Below are 23444 nucleotides of genomic sequence, written 5' to 3' on the forward strand. Positions count from 1 at the left end.
CATAATAACCCAACCTACAAACCTATTTTCAAACCTCTATAGCTCGATTTGAATAGTCACAACCAATCTCGATTGACTATATATGGTGGCCAAAATGGTTCATAATTCTTTATTATACAAAATTGATATTAAAAATTTCGATATAACTTTACCTTTTACAATCCCAAACATGCACTGTTTTAAGAATTAATTATAAATAACAAAAAGGCAGGTTTTTGCCTTTTGTGCAGAAGAAGAAAAGTTGTCCAAACTTCATTAAACTCTCTTTACATGCAAATGAAGACCTTTTTTTTGCCATATATTTATTAACCTAAAAGAAGATGTAAGCATAAATTTTTATTAAATAAACTATAATCAACATTTTTTTATAAATATGTATTATAAATGTGTATTTCTCAAAATATCTCCTACGTAATTTCTCCAGCTATAAAGAATTAAATGATAAGCGTTTTGAATTTTTTTAGTAGGTAGCTTTTTATGCAAGCAAGCTAAAAAATACTTTGATTAATTTACATCGGTTTTGGAGTATTTGCATCTTACGAGTGCATTCAAAAACTTAGTGAATGTTAAAATTTTAAGTTTAATTCAAAAATAACTTATTAGAAGCGCCATATTAAATTTGGGTAAGTTTTTACATTTAGAAACATTTTGCTTTATCCATTTTCAGCCGTGCATTAGAAAATTTTATTATTCATCTTTAGTCGTAAAATACCATAAATTAATTCTTGTAAAAACAGATTTTTCTATCTTAATAAAAATAAATTTAAAAAAAATGGGATTTGTAAATTTTTTTTCGTATATTTTGAAAAACAGCAATGAATATTCAAGCTACGCATGGGATTCATCTTTTAAGAAGTTTGAAGTCTAAAAAATAGACCAAACTCAACTAAGCCCCAAATCCTCTCAATAAAAAGATATATGAAATTGATTTTAAAACAAGTGACAAGCAATTGACTGAGTTAATTGTTGAAATACATATAGAATGTGTTGAATATCAATTCTTGCATCATTTTTTTTTTTTTTTTTTTTATAAATTAGAAGAGTTTATAAAACCAACAAAACTATAGATTTTTTTTGCTAACACAGGCAAATTTGATCCGATTTAATTGGAATTTTTTTGAAACCTACTAATTTTGGGTCATTCTTTTCAGCTGCTATGTCAGTTTTCGCTAGCTATCACTTATGTGCTTAATTCCTTGACCAGGACTTCACATTCTTGAAACCTTTTAGAGCTAGGTTAATTTTGAAAATAATGACCCAAATTTAGTAAGATTACATACTTGGTTTATTATAATTGGATAAAATTTGGATGTGACAGAGTAAAATTAAATTTTTTGGATTCTGAAGACGTCATAAAGTTATTAAATTCGTTTTTTTTTCAATCTTATTGCCTTTACTCTTATGGTAAATACTATCAGTATATGAATTTTCATCGAAATCGTTAGAGCCAATCTCGATATATATAAGGCGCAACCTATAAAGATTTGCCACCGGGGCTATGTCCCCTCATTACGACCCTGGAATGTATAACACTATTAAAATTATCAATTTGTCGAATTTTTACTTCCATAGCTTGTTATAAAAGTTTATTTTTTAATTGTATAACTAGTGTGCTATGGAATGTAAAAACTGGACAAATTGACAATTTTATAGTGTTTTGTATTCAAATTTTCAGTGAACTTGTAATAATTCAGTGTGCACCAAAATAATGAAAAATTAAAAATGCGACTTTTGTCATGAAAATCAATATATGAGTATATAAAAAAATTTTCTAAGCAACTCTTTCCAATAATTTTTTTCGATATCTCTAACCATCTCTGACGCTAGACAAAATAATAAGAATTGGCCCCCTTTTTCCGTTTGTAGCTGGCTGAGTTTAAAATTCACATTTCGGTTCAATTTTCAAAAAAATGCTATTATTTATTTAGAGGGGCTAAAAGAGGGAGAGGGGTTACAAAATAAACATTTTGACAGAAAATTCGAGGTCATAGCCACCTCAAAAACCCACTTATACGTCATTAAATGTCTTTGCTTGCAAAAAAATGGTCTATTTCATTTTGAGAGTATTTTAAACTCCAGAAAGGGAGGGAGAGGTGCATAAAGGAGTTTATTAATAAAAAGATATTAAATTTCGGGTCACTTTAGCATTTTCACCTTTTTAAAATCTTTTAAAAGTCTGATTTACTTTTACGATACAAACTCCTTTCACCGCAATGGTGCGGAGATGAAAAATAAAAAGTTCCGCAGGATTGTCAGATGGGGTGATTTATCGAAAATTGTGCGATTTTTTTCATGGATACGCTCCTTTTTAAAGTTTGGGCGACAAGTCACAAATTAGGCGTTTTTCATTTTTCAGTACAGACCACCATTTAACAGTATAAAACTGTTACAAAAGGTACCTATTATTTTTTTTAGTGTCAAAATGAACTTAAACGTTCTCTACTTATTTAAAAATAATTTTTTATACTGCAAATATAAATAACGATAAGATTAATTTAAATTTCAATTATTAAAATGAACATTTATATCAAATTTATATCCTTGAGTATCGCATTGACTCTGATTTTATTATATTATAAAAGAGTATACAAAAATTTCTTTTAGTTCTTCAGTCTGTTATGTAAGTACTATAAGTGTCTTTTCAAATTCAAGATTTTCTTGGGCGACTTTCTGTTGTCTGTTCAACTGTTCAGAATATTTTGCAACTTTGAATCATAGATGGAGCGACTTGAATAAAAACTTGCTGGCAACCCTGGTATAAAGTATAAACAAAAATAACTAATATGTCAAATTGTCAAATAAATAATGTGTCTTGAAATATTAATTGCTTTACAGTTTATTTTAAAAAAGTGTTAATTAAATAAAAATCATGCATACACAGATTATTAACAGGAATCCATTCGAAAATTTTATCAAAAAATATTCTACCATAAAAATGTGTATGCTAATCTTTTAGGTTATGATTCAATAAACAAGAAAACTTTTCTAATATAATCAACGTAGATTGATAAATGCAAAGAAAGTAGATAAAAATATTAAAGAAAAATAACGGAATAAAAATATTTTAAAAAATTTTCTAGATCCATAAAACCATCATTTCGAAATGGAGAAATTTAAAGAAAGAAATACACTATCCAGACGGTGCTAAAGATATTCATCACATATGCAATTTATATGAATAATCACGAAGCGGGCGTAACTTAAAATAAATTAACTTTGTTGATCCTTTTGATAAAAAAGTATTTGTCGATATTGGAGGTTATGGATGAATGTATTCGTGAATAATATGCAGTATGTTATTTTCTACGTAGGCAATGATTCAGATTTTTTTAAGTCATTCTGATTAAAAATTGTGAAATGAAAACCTTAATGAAATTGAAATGATGAGATGAACGATACACTTATGTACCTTTAAATATCGCTGATATTTCATACAAAAATATGTATAAGAAAATGAGGTTTCCATTACCTAACCTTAATCTGTATAAAGTTATGAAAAACTGATCGATTTTCCAAATATTTAATCTTCATATGATTATGACATAGATTTTATTTGTATAACCAAATCGAGTTGATTTAATCATTAATTTTTTTACCATATACATATGTCAATTCCAAAGATGATGAATATTCATGTGTATTAATATATTCAATCATATAGCTAAAAACAAATTACATAAAGCGAGGAATTATTGCTCCTTAATTTCTCCGAAATAATTAATTGTAAAAGCAAAAATACACTGTAGCTAGATCTTATTAGATCGAGATTGGATTTAGCTATAATAACTCTAGTCTAGTAGAACTCTTCAGGTAAATTTGCTTTACAGTCTAGCTAGAGAGTTTAGAATAAAAAAGTCGTTTCAATGTACACAGAAGTAAGAAGTTTAATCTAGTTTATTCAGTATAACGAATAGAGAAACTATTCTAGTTGATATGTCAAACACAAAAATGTCTATATCTATTGCGTGAATTTTATTCATAATAAGTAATTTCAGCTTGATATTCGTACGAAAAGTTTTTAAATTGTCAGACTGTCAAAAAAAATCAACATTTAAAAAATTACTGTCATAAAATTAATTAAAAATATTTATCGTACGAATATCAAGCTGAAATTATATTATTAAGGAAGTTACCTCGGCAATAATAGAAAAAATAAATTAGTAGATAAGGATCCGAATTTTTAGTATGTTATAGTTCACGAAATATATTATTATATGAAACAAAAATTTGGGTACCTTGTCGATCAATTAAGAGAGTAATTCTTAATTAAAAATACACTAAATAACATAACCATCCTCATAACAGGTTATGTTATTTAGTGTATTTTTAATTAATTAATTCCTCTCTTAATTGATCGATAAGATACCCAAATTTTTGTTTTATACAATAATACATTTCGTTAACTATAACATACTAAAAATTCATCTACTAATTTATTTTTTTCTATTACTGGCGAGTCACCCTCCTTAATAAAAATATGTAAGTTTTATTACATTTTTTTAACGATTTAAAGGCCTTAACTAAAACATAAAATATATATTACGTAGCTATAGGTAAACGGACCCTATGGTCTAAGTGTGTCCCACCCCAGGACAGCCACTCTAACCTAACCTAACCTAGCTATAGGTAGAATATGATTCTTATTTGAATTCGAGAAATTCAATTTAATTTCAATATCTCAAGAATCAATAGACTAATTACATCAAATTTTCTGTAATGGGTTGTATTAATTTTCAGTAATGGGTTGTAACAATGTTTGAGTTTTTTAAAAACTAAAAAGTACAAGATTTCAAATAAGCTAATGATACCCATCGTAGTTTCCATATACGAGTAAAGTGTGTAGTGGCTGCTCTACTTATGTATTGATGCAAGAAGTCCAACTTGTAGAACTTTTAGAAGCCATTTTTATAAAAGATTGTCCGCTTACAAAAGAAAGAAATAATTGCTACCAAAGTTGGAATTTTGCGTTAGTAGATATACCAGTTGTCTAAAAGTGACACATTTATTATAATTATACATGATTAATTTATTATATCATAATTTATTGATACTTTAGGTAATTTAAGGCTAATATTTTGGTATTAAGAAAACGGTTCTTAGCCGTTCCAGAAAATTGTAACACAATTTTTTTACCAGAAAAGAATCATTTTCGACAAAAATATTTTAGGAATTCGGCATGTTGTTCGTCAAACACTTGTAACTAATTATGTGAAATTATTTATACCTACTTATTTATACTGATGGTATATAACGAATCAACATGAAAATTTTGTAATAAAAGCGCATGAAAAAAAATAATACACAATAGGGGCTTTATAAACTAATTTATAATTGAAAAGAAAATTTTTAATAATCAAACTAATTAACTAACAACAGTAAAAATGTATTATAAGTTTTTTTAAAAGCTTAATGCGTACAAAAATATTTACTAGTTTATCTGAATAATTTATGAAGTTCATTATAGAGTTCAAGCCGACAATACACATATTTCAATATATAAAATTTACTATTACAAAAATATATCAACACTTGCATCGGGTTGATTATGAAATTAAAATTTAAATTATTTAAAGCAACATACCCTAAGGTAGCTAAAGAAATTTCAAATAACTGCGAATCAAAAAAGTAAACTTTTTATTAAAATAGCGAATCGATATGTCAAATAATTTTTTTCAATATTTAATGATAAACAATTTTTGGATATGTTAAACGATGGATGAATTTTCAAGTTAATTTTTTTAAATGAGCGAGATTTGTCTACGGTGCTGCTTTCCTATTCGCGAGATTCAAAACTATTATAACAACTCTACCTCTTTGAATCGGGTTTTGTTGGTAAATATACCTATTAATATAGCAACTCAAATGCGAGATGAAATATAAACATAATAACATTGTAATTTGATCGAGGTATTAGCGAGATCATATATTATAGAATTGTATACTTTTTTGCTAGGCCAATCAAGTAAAACAGATATTGAGTAAGCAAAGTAAATCCTAGTAGATTGAAAGTACTTTTATAAAGTCGAGTATAGGTTAAATATTGATATTCGTAGTAGTGCATCCAAATAAAAGTTGCAGAAACAAAATGGCGGATCATCTTTCGATCGAAAACTATGAGAAAATCGGCTTTTCTAATCCCGCGGCTGATCTATCGTTTATATCGTAAATAGTTAAATGCAAAAGTTTTTGATTTTGTAAGAACCTACAAAATGGCATTATTTGCATCAAAGTCCGTTAATTACTTTTAGCGCAAATCTAAAAAAAAAACCACTTGGTTTTACATCCCGAAAAAATGTAAAAAAATACAATAAACGCATTCAGTTTCTCTTTTTTAAATGACTGCGATATAATAATCGCAGTCATCTCCTTTCGTAGGTTTACAAAAATATATTTTTCCTTGTTTGGTGCCAACTACGTAAACATAACAAGTACACTTGTGTCTTGGCCAACAATTACCACTTTCTTGTCGGTAGAGCTACAATTGACTAAGTTATCCCAATTCTACGCTATAAACTTTGTTATTTTCGATTCGGTTTTTAAACAAATTAATTATTTTTCATTCTGATTTCAATTAAATTTCATTGTTTTGCTCTTCGACAAGAGAAGGTGCTTTGTATAACGCCTATTTGCATAAACAATTTAATTTCTCGGCAACTATACTTCTTCCATTTTTTTAACATGCAACATCACGAAGCTTTTGACCCACACTTTTACTAAACCACAGCAGGCATAGTTAACTCTTGCTAGGAAAATTGTTTGCTCATTTAATATTTTCAATCAACTGTTACTGATGTTCTTAGTAAGAGTTAACTGTATCTAGGAAGAGTCAACTCTAACTTACAATCGACTTTTTCTATAACATGTATTAAGCGAAAGATCACTCATTTACTCGTCGACTGTACTGGTAAAAAAAATTGTCATTGCAGTCGGGGCACCTCTTATGGTGGGTCCACATGATACTGACTTCTTTGTAAAGACTGAAAGTCTGAGTAAAAATGTTCATGAAAGACTTTATCATCATACCGACTTTTGTTTGCACTGATTTATTGCGCAGACAAAATTCTATAGAAGTCTGTGTGAAGTTGGTATCGTGTGGACCTACCATTAGTGTTCCGTAGAACGATCCTCCGATTGAGTGACAATTAATTTTTTATGGCCTATTCAATCCGCCAGTTTATTCTTCAGCTCTGTTACACCAATCTTTCAGCTCTGTTACACCAACGACACAAAGTACGGAAATCGCTTTTAAAAAATTCCAAAATTAGGCACTTTTTAGGTGCTAGTTAGATACCAAAATCAGAAATTAGGTGTTCTGTAACTTACACCGCAACTCAATATTCAAAGTTGCGTTGCTAGCATTATATGATGAAAGCAACGTAATTAAAATAAGAATTAATGTTAAGATAACATAATTGAGTGCTTATGAAGTGCTAAACAGTCAGAATCGTAAAATTGCCTAATTAATAACGAAAGCTTCGAATTTCACAAAACAACGGATCTGAAAATCAGATCTCCTTAAAACTAGGACGAATACTTATAAACAAAGCGTGGTAATTAAGTGCTAATTAGGTCCTATTGATTATCGATTTAATCTTAATTTTTTGAAAGCAACTAATTAGCATTTAATTATCACGCTTTGTTTATAACTGACTAAGCATTCGTCCTAGTTTTAGAGAGACCAGATTTTTAGATCCATTGTTTTGCGAAATTCGTGGCTTTCGGTATTAACTAGGCAATTTCACGATCCTGATCGTTCAGCACGTCATAAGAACTTATTGATGTTATCTTAGCATTCATTATTTCATTATCATTTTCATTGTGGTGCTAGCATCACATAATGCTAGCAACGTAACTTGTGAGTATTGAGTTGCGGTGTAAGTTACAGAGCACCTAATTTCTGACTTTGATTGGCGACGTTAGCGTAACAGATCTAGATCTTTCGCTTTGAATATACAGATTAACCAATAGCTTTTTAAATTATTTATTTTAATTTTATCTAATGGCCTAAGTACTAACTGCGAATCGGTCACTAAAGTTTGCGTTGTAATTTTGTCAAGATTCAATAACAAGTACTTTGACCCAATAAACTTATTATTAATACTATTATATCATACCCAATATAGTATTAGTATAAGTGAAAGTGATGTTACTTTTTTTCTTTTTTTAATTCATTTAAATTGTAAATGAGAGAATAACTATCAACAAGAATGTTGTATATATCTGTCCTTATTTATTACAACAAAACTGAATTTATTATTATATTATTTAATATTGCGATCACTATCCATTGAGACCAACATTTCATATGATCAATTTCATTTCTTTTTTTAAAGTGACTTATACTTCTTTGTCTTCAAGTTAACTACATTGTTGTACCTAACATACGGTGTTGGCTAAGTGAATGTATTTTAATTGTTTTTTAATTTTATACCGATATCTTCCTCAATCGGTTTTATATTAACATCTTCAGTTGTGGTAGTGATCATAATTTATTACGTGCCCACCGCAACAATATTATTGATGGCAAATTTTTGAATTTTGTGTATAGTTTTTGGTTTTGCTCAACTATTGCCATATTTTTTTGTAAGTTAATTTTTTTTATAAAATTTGTAATATGTATAAAACTTGTTACTTCCATAATTTATAAATTCAATGTATTAATTTGAACATTATAATTTTTACAGTCTGTGTAATATAAATTTTTGTTTTCGATATTGAAAAATTATGTTTTAGTATGTGAGTTTTTGATTTTTTCTTTAATAATAAGTGAAAATAACATCTACAATAGTAATAATACATTGCATATGCTTCAATGTTGGAACGATTTAAATTATTAGCAAGATCGCTAAACAAAATATGATCATACAGATAATAATATATGATAAGATATAGATACGTACGTACTATCAAAGAGTATAGGGTAGAGGAGAAGCAGCCCATATGAGCTAATATAAAATCGTAGTATACGAGTTTCAGCGCCTCTACCGAGTAAGGCTTTTAAACTTAATAGATAGTAGTCGCCCCCGCAAAGTAGTCAAACTAAAAGTCATACCCGCAAAGGCCTACAAACTTAATAGTTGATCGCCACAGACTCCAGATGTCACTTAAAATTATATTCCTGCTTCTTCTCTACCCTATACTCTTTGCGTACTATTACATGTATTTATTTATCCACTTTGAGTTGAAATCGCGGTAAATAAAAGAGCTTATGAATAAATGTTTCAAACAAAAGTTGTTTCTTTTTCGAAGACAAACAAGCATACTATTTGTTCTGACTTTCTTTATTTTTTACGATTTAAGAGAAGAGTAGGGTTTCTGATTATTCGACTCTTTTAGGCACGTGTGTTTTCGACCAGAATTTCTGTAGTTTTTCGAGTATTTCGAGAAATTTTGAAATTTATAATAAAACACATGTTATTTTCAAATTTGTACTTTATTACGAATGCTAAATTTTTAATTACCATAAATTGCCCTTTTTAATTTCAAATCCGCAATAAACAATAAATTAAACAAACTACACTCGGCTAGTGGAAACAAAAAATATGAGTAGAATAGTACTTAAGTTTCTTATAATTATTGGGTCTCTGCCAGTTTCCAAATGTACAACAGTTTTTAATTAAATAGAAAATAATTAGTAAAATTAAACCAACAAAATAACTAGTAGATGACCATAAAAACTTGGTTTACAAAACAAACTTTTTGCAACCAACTGAAACTAAAAATGGCTTTTCTTTTATATTTATATAAACTATTATGTTAATAACATCACAATCTTTCGATTAAACAAATCATAATTAACTTTCAGTACAATTTTTTTCATTTGAGCATAGTATGCCAACCAAAATTCTACCAGTTACCCGTAAAATAATCAAATTTAATTTCACATTTTTTCTTTATAAAATAGGCTTTTAGAAATACAAGAGCATTAAGAGCATTATCTGACCGGCGGCTTAGTGGGAATGTTTCGGTTATTTTAGTGGGAATGTTTCCCGATAACGAAAAAACACGGTCATTCTCCCTCGATATTTGCTTCATAGTGACTACAGCTTAAGCTGGAAAAAATGACCGTTTGTACATTTTTTCAAGAGTAGGCGTTTGTTGCCCAGTACACTCAAATAATTGAAATTCTGTTTTTTAATTATTAAATTTCTAGTTATGTGAGTGTTTTTTTTTGTAGTTTCAGCTATCTATATATATCTAATAATCAAACCCAAGGTAAAACCTAGGTATAAAAAATTTGCCTACAGGGATAAGAAGGAATACTTTAGACTACCGTCATTAGCATTAAAAAAAATTAAAAACCATGAAACTGCAAACACGAAAGAAGAATGCCTTTGTTTTTAAAGTTGAAATTACTCAGCGAAGCGAAGCTTTATTATTAATAAATAATTATACGCACAAAACTAGTTTTATAATTAAAATAATTGTAGCCTATTATAGTTGGTGTAATTGCATAAAATATTTTGATTTTGATTTTTGTATATATCACTTTACTTCCTATATAATTTCATAATTGGATAACATCCCTGGTGGAAAAAATATTTGAAAAAAGAATAAGTTTTAATAAGTCTTAGGAAACTCTGAAAAAGTCTTAGAAACTTTAAAAAAGTATTAAGAACTCTGAATTAGACTAGTCCGAAAACGTTGAGAAATTCAAAGTTACTAAGACTTTTTCAGAATTTCTTATTCTTTCTTCCATTATTTTTTCCACCAGGGATAATCTTATCATTTTTGATAATTTTGATTACCATAAAGTACTTAACTGATATCGAAATAGCCACATTACCAATAAAAATGTAATGGTAGACATCATAAAAAACATTTGAAAGTTAAAATAAAATTATGATATAAAAATTGATTAAAATAATGATTAAAAAATCAAGAAGTTGTAGGCATTCAAAGAGCAACAAAACTGAGTTTTTATGTAATTTCTATTTAAACGTTCATATTTTGCATACTTCTAAAGATTTTCAAAAACCAACTTCACTTTTCTATCTGTAAAGATTTTTGAATGATTGTTAGAGCGGTGTGGAACGATCGAGTGGACGAAAATTGTTTCGATTACTAGACATTTCCGATTATCAAGACTTTACCTACTGTATCTAGTTCAAATTTCTGTAAATAAATTCTGAATCTTTTAGAGAAATTTCATGGAAGATTTAAAATTTTGAGGTATAAATATTGCTCTAATGAAAAAATCCACATGAGTGTCGATATAGTTCGATATAGTTATTGTCACCAAGAATATAAACTATGAGCAAAAAACAGAGATTAAAGTTAAGTTTGTTTCTTGGATGATAATAGTCAGGGGCGTAGTTACCGCCGTATCAGCCGTATCAATAATACGGGGCCCCCGAGCTACAAAGGCCCCTTACATATGCAAGCAAAAATTAGTAAATGTTATCCACAATGTCACTTAAAGGGCCATTAATTAATTACGTAAGCATAGAAAAACTGAAATCGTCTTCAGCTATTCATGTTTCAATAAATCAATTTACAAAAGGCAAGAAAAGTGTATATTTAATTTGAATTGTTTGGCTAGGTCAATTTCTAGGAGGAAGTGATAACTTATAATCAATCAATAAATATTTATTTTAATTTAATGCAAGCAATTTTGTTTCTTTTGTGAGAAATCTTCACCCTTCATTTGGGCCCCCCAAATAATTTTGATACGGGGCCCCTCCAAGGCGAGCTACGACACTGATAATAGTACAAAAAATACCAAACCGAGGTAATGAAAACCAAATGTTAAAAGTTGAAAAGTTTTCCGGTCTGTATTAAAAATATGATCAACTCTTATGAATAAAGTTTTCCGTTTACCACTCGTAATTCAATATCTATCTCTACTCGACACAGTACTGTTTCTTGTATCATTAAATGAATACGCCTTAATTTTAATTTTTCAAAGAAACATTATTTAAAAAATAATATATAAAAATTCAAAAGACCTTCAATTATAAATTGATTGAATAATACGCCTATGGTAATGTGTTATGAAAAAAATTTGAGAAGACTTAAGTACCATTACAAATATTACTTATTGTGTCAATAATTATTTAATTACTCAGGAATTTTAAGCATTCTCTTTTTGAGAATTCTCTTTAGGATGATTGGGTTGGGGCTATGAAGTTCCCTGTAGTAAGAAGAGATTAAACAAGCCCATGTTTCGGTATAATAGTGACTAATTATTACGCACTATTTTCAACTGAAGATTAGTTGTACTATCTCCTTTCCTCATATGAATTGTCCGCTTAGTTGACAAACCCGGTTAGTAGAGATAATGAAATGCATTTATAGAACATTATATATTTTCATTCGTACCTAACAATTAGACCAGCAACTACTAATCGAATTTTGAATTCGCTCGAATCGTGTATACCCTTATTGATTTGTATTAATTTAAAGGTATGGATATTAATGATCGTACCGGACCATTTAAACATACAACATACAATTAAATTCTTAGAATTAAGAATTGAATTGCGTGTATCGTGCACGCCCAACGCGTTAAAAAGATCCGATCTAATATACTCCAGTTATAATACCTTTCAAATAAAAATAAATTCTGCGTTATCTTTTTATTTTGAAAAATTCAAAATTTTGTACTTTGCCCACCCCCACCCCTTGTTTATATGTCGATTTTTCTTATTAAGGAACTTGATCTTTCAAATACCAAAACTCTTCCTGATATCCAATTTTATTCAAATCGGACTTAAATTGCGACCCCTAGAGAGAGTACAGACATTATAAGGGTGGATAACTTCCATCGTCTGGACAGTCTATCTTAAGAACAAATCGATCGAGTTCTTTTTTTTTGATCATGGTTGAATTGAGAATTTTATGCTCTTTTATATGAGGTGTAACAAGGTAGGGGGTGCCATTTGAAATTGCAAAGTTGGGTGGCTAGAGGCGAAAGGATGGAACCTAAAATTTTCTATATGCCATTGTTGAACTTCCCCCTCAATATCTAAATCGACGTGTTTTCACTCAAAACAACAATCACATTTGGTCAAGAGTTATTAAGGGTGTGCAGATACTTTTGAAATCAACACACTATATGGTCATTTTTGACATGTAATAGGTAGGATCGATGAGCATTTCAAAAATTGTTTTCAAAATTCCATCATCGGTACAAAAGTAATAGCTCCATTTCTTTCGACAATTCGCTAAAATGTGAAGGGTATAAGCGACTCGAAGGATACTAAAATTTTGTTAGTAACTTCCAGACTGAATAAATTGTAATGGAAAATAGTGAACATAATTATTTAAAGTAAAAACTTGTTTTTTACAAAATTAATAAATGAAAAATAATGGCGTTAAATTATTCATTAAACTTTGGTTTTCCTTTTAAATTTTTCAAGGTCCGTCTATGTATTATTTTTTATATCCAATACATCTGGAGATTGGAGACTGGAGACCTTGACTTTCCTCTATATCTAATTATCTAATACATTGGATTCGTATTTTCCTTTTTTTTTTGTGTCGTATTCAATACAATTTTTAAATTGTTTCTTAATGAAGAAAGATAATTATTAATTATTTATTTATCTAGGGTTCTGACCTTTCGTATATATTTCATGGCTTATACCGTGTATATATAATATTACATACTAATTTAAGTTTGTGGCAGAATTATTTTGATTTTGATTGCATTGAATGCCTCGACGTTTTGTTATCGATGCATCGTTAAACATCGTTAAACATCGATGCAGATTTTGTGAACATAACTACATTGTACACTGCAGTATCCGAGGAAGATAAAATCTTGAAAATGCTTTGAGAAATGAGGGTTTCTAGTATCTACATATGTTTACATTGTCTTGCTATGTCTACGGCAGTTACTTGGTGCTGGTCGTCGGTTGCTCGTTCAACTTGATGATAAATGTTGTGGGAGCGAATGTTCACAAACTCAACGCTTGTTTACAACGGTTTCCATTTTTTTAGCTAATTCTTTTAAGATACACTTGGTGCAGAATGAATCGAGGTAACGAAGCTGAAATCTAATCCAATTATTAAATTTTTACAACTAATATAAACTTGAAACTATAAATGTATTTTATAGAATTTTTCCTATAGGTAGAATCAAATTCTGACCAATCCATCAGACCAGTTCATTATCCAGTCATAAACTCGGCCAATTAATTCAAGCAAGCAAACTCAACTCTTTTCATAAGCCAATCAATTTTATACCTTTTAGATAATAAAATAGTCGATAATTTGATTTACTTACAATTTATTTTGCACTTACAATTTCTTCGACAATTTATGTACAGGTATAAATATATAAAAATAATAATTTAATATAATTTTATAATTTAATTTATAATTTTTACACATTAAATGGATATTATAAAATAAGAATTTAAAAAAATATATATATTAAGATTGCATAATTTATAAAATTTCGAAATTAAAATATATTAGCTAATATTAATTAAATTGAATTAATTTGTCTTCATTGAGTTTTGTCCATACGTATATTTATTTTTTATTTTGTTATGTTAACAAAAATGTGAAATTGCTTTTAACAATTGATCTAGAATTATTCGATACCGACAACTTTCTATCAATTCAAATCAAAAAGTCACCGTTCATGACAATCGCTAAAATATAATCGATTATTAAATGACTGAAAAAGAGCTTTATGGCACTTCACAGAATAGTTAAACAAGGATGCCTTACTTTCTTTATTTATAAGATATTGTAATCCCAAAATTTGGTATCTAAGACTGTTTGAATATCTAGTTGCAGCAACAGCTTCAATTTCTATATTGGGGTGTCGCAACGAAATTTAATGTGAGTATATATTGAATCCTACCTCACCTCAAGGGTGGAACCAGACCCTACCTACGGCTTGCTCCATTTACAGTCGACTAAAAGCTTTGGAGGTTAAAATATACGTGTGACAGTTAAAGCATAATGGATCGGAGTTTAGTAATTTTTTTGCTATAATATGAGAATGTAATAATTAGATCCAGAGTTATACCCAGTACAATAAAAATTTGCAATAACTACCTCATGGAATTTTCTTACAAACTAGTTTTCAATCAACAAAGAAAATTTATAATTTTTCAACTGCGTATATCTATTTTAAATATTGAGTGGTGCAGAAGTTAATCTTTTTATAAAAATTGTTCCCATTGTGTATGTATCAAAACTTAATGTATAATTAATAAAATTTCTCGTTAGGTATTGTCATTTTTATACCATGTATATGAAATATGCCAAGGTATACGAAGTGTAGTCCCAAGTTTGTAACGCTTAAAAATATTGATGCAATGAACAAAATTTTGATATGGGTGTTCATAAAATCACCTAATTAGTCCATTTCCGTTTGTATATCTGTCTGTCGTCTGTCGTATGTCTGTCTGGCATCACGATAACTCAAAAAAAAAAAAAGAGATCAAGCTGAAATTTTTATAGCGTGCTAAGGACGTAAAAAATTGAGGTCGAGTTTGTAAATGAGCAACATGAGTCAATTGGATCTTGATCTTGTAAACCGTTAGAGATAGAACAAAAATTTAAATATAAAAAATGTTCCTTATAAAAAAAATAAACAACTTTTGTTTGAAACATTTTTTCGTAAACATCACTCTTTACCCGTGAGAGCGCATATTATGCGCAAATTGTAGTATTATATGGGGATATCAGTTATACGTGTGTGACATGTATGTATGTGTAATGTGACAGAGTAATCAACTCTGTCTATACATGGTATTTCAACAATTAACTCAGTCAATTATTTGTTTTCACTTATTTTGGCTATTTTTATATATATCTTTCTTTTCAAAAGCATGAAAAAGCTAAGCCAAGAACATACAGGGCTCCTACAGAAGTCCCGATCGTGGCAAAACATCTTTAATAAAATATTAGGTAGGGTTCCATACATACCCGCACCAAATTGCGTTACGACATCCCAATATACAAAGTGAAGCTGTTGCTGCAACTAGATACTAAAACAGTCCTAGATACAAAATTTTGGAATCACATGCAATACGTCCTTTACTACAAAGAAGTTAAGTATTGAATGCAGTTCATAAATACTTTCGATTAAAATAAACATATTATTATTCTTATTTTTTTATAGGTACATTGTACATATTTTGTTTGACCTGAAAAGTAAATTATTATGCAATTACTTGACAACACTTATTTTCAGGGCCGGATTAATCCTCAACGGGGCCCTAGGCAACCATCAACTTGGGGGCCCTTTTTTCACGTCCGTTCCCTTCTTTTTTCGATTAAAAAATACAAACTTAATCTGACTCAATGCAAAGTATACCTAATATCTCGAATCGCTCTTGTCGCGTTGTAGCTCTTTCAGCAGCTTCGATTTTTTTTTTAATTGCGAGAAGGATCGTTCGGCAGAACAATTTGTGATCATTAATGTTAAAAAAATCCGAAGAGCTATTTCTGTGTTAGGAAATAAATCGGCTAATTGATCTTCCATTAGAATCTTATACAAATGACTATAAGTTGTGTCAAAGTAGTCGGAAATGTCCTTTTTAGGAACTTTGTCTAGTTCGTCGGTCGTCGCCTTTTGAATGCGGCCAATTGAGTTTTATTTATTTGAGTAAAATTTATTTTCAGTTCTGATTATATTTCCTTTCACTCTCTAGAATTTTATGTTTGTAAGAAAATTTTAGAAGGCTTTTTCATTTTTTGGGGGCCCCCTAAAATCGGGGGCCCCAGGCAACTGCCTATTCTGCCTACTTGTTAATCCGGCCCTGCTTATTTTATAAAAATGGAAAGTTACTTTTTTATTTTTGTTAGGTTTAATATAGATAGCGGTATAACATAATACTTATTTAATTGTGTTTTGTATGATTTTTTGATGTATAGAATAGGGAATAGCCGGTAGGTACTGCACTATCAGTTGTCTAACTAGGCATGAGATCATAGTTTTTCAATACTTAGTTGAATAAAAAAATTAAGATTTAGCATCTAATAATGCTTACAGGCGTCAAAATAAAATTTAAAAAAAAAAGTTAATTATTTGGTTTTTATGTTCAATAAAGAAGTATGATAACAAACTTGATTTAAAAGTGTTGAAATTAAAAAAAAAATTTACACGTTATGGTTACATTAAAGTATAAGGATTTGGACTAGTACACGCACCCTTTTCTCTCGCAGATTTGGGATATACTGTGTTACCATTTACCAAACTTTCACAAACTCATAACCTGTAATTTTGATTCTAATTTGTTGGCTTGATTTCCTTCCAAATTCGCGCATCATCATTCGATTTTGATATCTATCATTGCTGCTTCCTCATAGGAGGATTAGTTTTCTAACGCTGGAAATAGTCTCAAACTGGTCGATTTTTTTTCTATCCAGTAATTGTTATTTGTGATTACTTCTTTGACAATGTATATACGGTAAATATGTCTATGTTAATTGGGAGACGCGTAATACTTACCAGCCGGTTACAAGCTATTAATGCCCTTGTGCCTTTTGATAACTTTTACGGAATTTTTTTTTTGGTCTTGTAATTCATTCATGATTATTCAAAACTAACGTAATCAAGTTAAAAGTTTTGGAAAAAGTGGTATGTATTTGTTTGTTTGCAAATTCAAACTTCTTGTAAGTTTAGGCTAAATTGAATATTTGCCCCTCCCCCCCCAAAAAAACGAAAAATTGTCGTTTTTAACGAAATTTGGGAATATATTAATTTTGAACTAGATAAAAAGTATAACTCGGTCCAAAATTGAGCGTATTTGCGCGTCCAACAGGGTAGTTTCCTGATGTCGAATTTGTCTCATTACGCATAAAATTGTAAAAGTAGACTTGATACCATTCCAAAATTTGAAAGTAAAATTAAAATTGATGAAAAAACTGAAGAAATTATAAACATTCTGTCTCTTTTTTGAAAAACAAAGTAGGTATATCTCTTTGGCGATACCGTGCAATAACGTCACTCGTCGATATTTTCCTTTTTGTTTAATTAGGAGTTTAAAAGTTACATATTTTGCGTATTTGTAAAAATTTCCAAAAATCAATTTTACTTTTCTATTCGTGAAGTGGGAATTTTTCATCCGAAGTGATAAAGAAAATTTAGCCAACATCCTCATTGTCATTTCACATTTTTTTTTTTTAAATATAATTGTTTAACTTTAAATTTATGCCTGAATGGTTTATTGAATAAATTTAATTTGCGTGCAATAAATTTATAATATTGAAATATTTTAAATAAATAATTTTTTTTAAACTTATTAAGGATATTATAATACAATTACTATAAAAATGCGAAGTCGATTGACTCGAGGTAAACACAATTAAAGTTCGGATAGTTAACACGAAGAACATAGGAGAGATGGAAAACTACTTGTCAGATATTTTCAGAAAACTAATGGAACGCTTATATGTTTGTTCTAAGTTTAAAAAAGAAGAACCAAAATTGACCGTTTCATTGTTGAGATATGATTAAAATAATTCAATGTTAAAACATTTTATTGTTGAACAGAAACGGCTATAGTTGCCGTTTTGTAGTTGGAAAGAAATAACTATTTTAACAAAATTATAAACTCATCGCACACTTTATATTGTATGTATACACATCGGTTCAAAAGTACATATAGTTAAAAATTATACATTATTTCCAAGGAAAAAAGCAAGCTTGTGTATTGTCTTACTTCCCTTCCACTGGGGGGTGGCTTAAAGCTTGATTTCTGGCTGATGTTTTGGCAAACTTGCTTTAACATTACTTTTAACATTCTGAAAAAAATAGCCACTTTATTTATAAAAAAAATAGTTTGATCCACCCTAGGCTTGAATAAAAATTTTTCTGGGGCATTGTTCCCCGGATTGCTGGCTGATGTATTGGCAAATTGTTTTTATCGTTACTTTTAACATTCTGAATAAATGTCAGCCGCAAAGCTGACCGATGCAAAATAAAGTGAATAAAGCGTTATTCAAAACTTTATATATTTTTTCCGCTTAGCAACAAAGCAGCGAGTCCGCAGTTAGAAATTTGGAAAGTGTCGTACCATGGTCACGTCGCTATTATGAATGCCAGGGAACAGCTGACAGTGTCGGAGAGTTGATTATCTTCATATTATTATAAAAACAAGTGAAAACAAACTTGATGTTAATTGTTGAAATACTATGTATAGACAGTGTTGATGACGCAATCGTTTGTTTTTTGGCGTCACGCAAGTAAAGAAAGATTTCCACTCTTAAATAGCCACACATACATAACTGACATAATTAGCACCTTCGTGAGTAAACAGTAATGTTTACAAAAAAATGTTTCAAACAAAAGTTGTTTATTTTTTTATAAGGAACTTATTTTCTATCTCTAACGGTTTACATGATGGGTCCTACCGTCCTACGCATCCAAGACCCAACTGACCTTTGTTGCTTATTTACGAACTCGACCTCACTTTTTACGTATTAAGCACGCTATAAAAATTACAGCTTGATATCTCTTTTCGTTTTTGAGTTATCGTGCTTACGGACAGACAGACGGACAGGCAACCGGAAATGGACTAATTAGGTGATTCTATGAAAACCTATATCAAAATTTCTTTTCGTAGCATCACTATTTTTAAGCGTTACAAACTTGGGGCTAAATTTAGCATACTATGATATATTTCATATATACATGGTTATAATAAAGCAAATTTTAATCAAAGTTGTTGTTCTACCTAAATACTACCCTCACATAAATTTTAGACTTATAAAGTACCAGGTACTTGTTAATAGTTTAGTCAATTATATTGTAGTGACTTTTTCTGAAAAAAGATTTCTATTTATTTATTGTTAATGTAGGTCAAGTAATGCAACAATATTTTTATGTAACCCATTGCAAGTATTGATATTACATTTTAAAACAACTGAAAATAAACAATTGACTGAGTTAATTGTTGAAATACCATGCATAGGTATTTATAATACATACATGTCACACATACATAACTGATATTCCCATAATTACATACTATACAATTTACGTTTAATTTGCGCCCTCACGGGTAAACAGTGATATTAACGAAAAACTGTTTCAAACCAAAATTGGTTATTTTTTTATAAGGAATATTTTTTACATTTAAACCTTTGTTCTATCTCTAACGGTTCACAAGATGGGTCCTACGGACCTAAGACCCAATTGACCTATGGTGCTCATTTACGAACTTGACCTCACTTTTTACGCCCTCAGTACGCTATAAATATTTCAGCTTGATATCTCTTTTCATTTTTGAATAATCGTGATGACAGACGGACAGGCAGACGACAGACGACAGACAGACAACCGGAATTGGACTAATTAGGTGATATTTATGAACACTTATACCAAAACTTTTTGCTTAGCATCAATATTTTTAAGCGGTATAAACTTGGGACTAAACTTAGTATACCTTGCATATTACATATATGCATGGTATAAAAACAAGTTTGAAATAAATTACATATATACAATACCCATGGCTACTCAGTATTGCAGGCTTTAAAAGATTATTCATCATAAAGTAGAAAAATTAAATCTATTGTAGCATGGTTTAAATTCTTAACACAGAATCAAATGTGCATTCCAATGGGATGTACAGGCTGTAATTACATGGAGTTTATCAATGAAGTATGATGAAAAAATTCTTAAGCTCATTCTTTTTTCTTTATGATAAAAGCAAAACAGTTTTGACTGTAGAAATTATTCCATTAGACAAAACTATAATTTCCACATTCATTTACAAAAATTCTAAACGCGACAAATTTTTCTCCTTTGAGATATGTTTTTATACCATGTATATGAAATATACCAATGTATACTAAGTTTAGTCCCAAGTTTGTAACGCTTAAAAATATTGATGCTATGAACAAAATTTTGGTATAGGTGTTCATAAAATCACCTAATTAGTCCATTTCCGGTTGTGTGTCCGTTTGTCATCACGATAACTCAAAAACGAAAAAAGATAAAAAGCTGAAATTTTTATATCGTGCTTAGGACGTAAAAAGTGAGGTCGAGTTCGTAAATGAGCAACATAGGTCGATTGGGTCTTGGGTCCGTAGGACCCATCTTATAAACCGTTAGAGACAGAATAAAGTTTAAATGTAAAAACTTTTCCTTATAAAAAAATAAACAACTTTTGTTTGAAATATTTTTTCGCAAACATCACCGTTTACCCGTGAGAGCGCAAATTATGCCCAAATCGTATGGTATGTATTTGATGAGAATATCAGTTATATATGTATGTGAAATGTGACAGAGTAATCAATACTTTCTATACATGGCATTTCAACAATTAACTTAGTCAATTGTTTGTTTTCGCTTGTTATTAAATAAAAACAAGTGAAAACAAACAATTGACTGAGTTAATTGTTGAAATACCATGTATAGTCAGTGTTGATTTCTTTATCACATTACATATACCAACATGTGACACATACATAACTGATAATCAAGTATAGTACATATTATAAAATTTCCGCCCTAATTGTCGCCCTCACGGGTAAACAGTGATGTTTACGAAAAAATGTTTCAAACTAAAGTTGTTTAATTTTTGATAAGGAACATTTTTTACATTTAAACTTTTGTTCTATCTCTAACGGTTTACAAGATGGGTCCTACGGGCCCAAGTCCCAATTGACCTATGATGCTCATTTACGGACGGACGGCCGGACGGACAACCGGAAATGGATTAATTAGGTGATTTTATGAACACCTATACCAATTTTTTTTTGTAGCATCAATATTTTTAGGCGTTACAAACTTGGGACTAAACTTATAATACTATGTATATTTCATATATACATGGTATAATATATCATTCTTTAAAATGTGCTGTAATCCAATATCGCAAAAAAAAACAATACAAATCGCACTTTGAGTTCTGGTCGATAAATAATAATAAATAAAGAAAATCAGATAATAAAAAAAGAAAATCACTGTTATTATTGGGAAGGTTTTTAGGGGAACAATAAGGAGACACGTAACTAAATATCAAACCTCTATAACATGAAAAATTTTTTTTTTAATGAAAGAAGATAATGATGATTTTAAAACTCTTTGACTTGACGTAATTCAAAATATCTCATATTCATTCGATGTAGAATTTGATGAACTCTTTCGAAGACACAAAGACACACATCAAAAACAAAAAAAAGTTCGTAAAGTTTTGAATTTGTTGACAGACACCCGATTCCAAATATTTCATACTCTTTCGACGTAGAACTTGATTTACTTTAATTTTCAAGACAGTAAAATTTTCTAAAAAATGAACCTCTTTGAATATACAAGCCAAAAACTGAATAAAGTTTGGATTTTTTGAATACCACTCGTCTAGCAGTTTTTGCAAATTTCAAAAACCTCTTTTTACATACAAATAAAGTGATTAAAATCATTTTAGCTTTCGTCGGTGTATTTAGCCTACAAATCGTATGTCTCTAGGTAGACAATCGGTATATTTTATTTTGCAAAGAAAATATTTTTTAATACATTGATTTGGTAAGCCCCAGAATATTTTAGGTTAAACTCACACACTTAGATACTGTATTGGGAATTATACCGATGAGGGATGACGTATAATTAACATACCAGAGAAATGTTCCATGTTCTGAGAAATTATTAATAAATTTGGTCTTTTTAGATTTTCATTTCAATAATGTCTTTCGTTCTCTATCTGTTGAATCCAAAATAATATTATCCTACTCTTAAAATTAACAACTTTATTAATCATCATTTTCGTTTTTTCAACGTACACCGATAATATTTGTCTATATATTTTATCTTCACAGTATTAGTATGTCTAAAATTCTGGATATTCGTGCAGACTTGAGAAATATATTACCTTTTTTCATTCACGAATTTTATTAATTTTAGTCTGGGAATACATTAATTAATTTTTTAGCAATATTTAGTTATTATTATTTATTATTGTGGTTTGAATTTTTTCTTTAAGCATTAATTATATATGAAAAAGTATTTCGCAGTACCTACCTATTTATTTCGTGCTTCGACATTTGTGTGATTCTCAAAACATATTTCCTAATTAACCTTTGATATGCCAGGGTCATATTTGGTCATATTACTACAAGATTTCATTATGAATACTGTTATTTTTATACCATGTATATGAAATACACCAAGGTATACTAAGTTTAGTCCTAAGTTTGTAGCGCTTAAAAATATTGATGCTACGAAAAAAAATTTGGTATAGGTTTTCATAGAATCACCTAATAAGCCCATTTCCGGTTGCTTGCCCGTCTGCCTGTCCGTAGCCACGATAACTCAATAACGAAAAGAGATATCAAGCTATAATTTTTATAACGTGCTTAGGACGTAAAAAGTGAGATCAAGTTCGTAAATGAGCAAAATAGGTCAATTGGGTCTTATTTTGTAAAGCGTTAGAGATAGAACAAAAGTTTAAATTTAAAAAATGTTCCTTATAAAAATATAAACAACTTTTGTTCAGAACATTTTTTTGTAAACATAACTGTTTACTCGTGAG

At 29.4% G+C, this 23444-nt stretch overlaps 1 protein-coding gene across 2 annotated transcripts in view; it reads left to right on the plus strand.

The window, feature by feature from the left end:
- The first annotated feature begins 504 nt into the window (after positions 1-504).
- LOC123301498 (inactive hydroxysteroid dehydrogenase-like protein 1) overlaps positions 505-23444 on the plus strand; it is a 30092-nt gene continuing 7152 nt past the window's right edge. Inside the window, exon 1 of one of the 2 annotated variants that reach the window (XM_044884272.1) lies at positions 505-623. The gene's annotated coding sequence lies outside the window, so the exon portion shown is untranslated. Of the gene's footprint in view, positions 624-8341; positions 8584-23444 lie in introns of those variants that run through there. The other variant, XM_044884264.1, reaches the window with a different exon arrangement.

The sequence above is a fragment of the Chrysoperla carnea genome, chromosome 1 (genome assembly GCF_905475395.1).
Source record: "Chrysoperla carnea chromosome 1, inChrCarn1.1, whole genome shotgun sequence".
NCBI lineage: Eukaryota > Metazoa > Arthropoda > Insecta > Neuroptera > Chrysopidae > Chrysoperla > Chrysoperla carnea.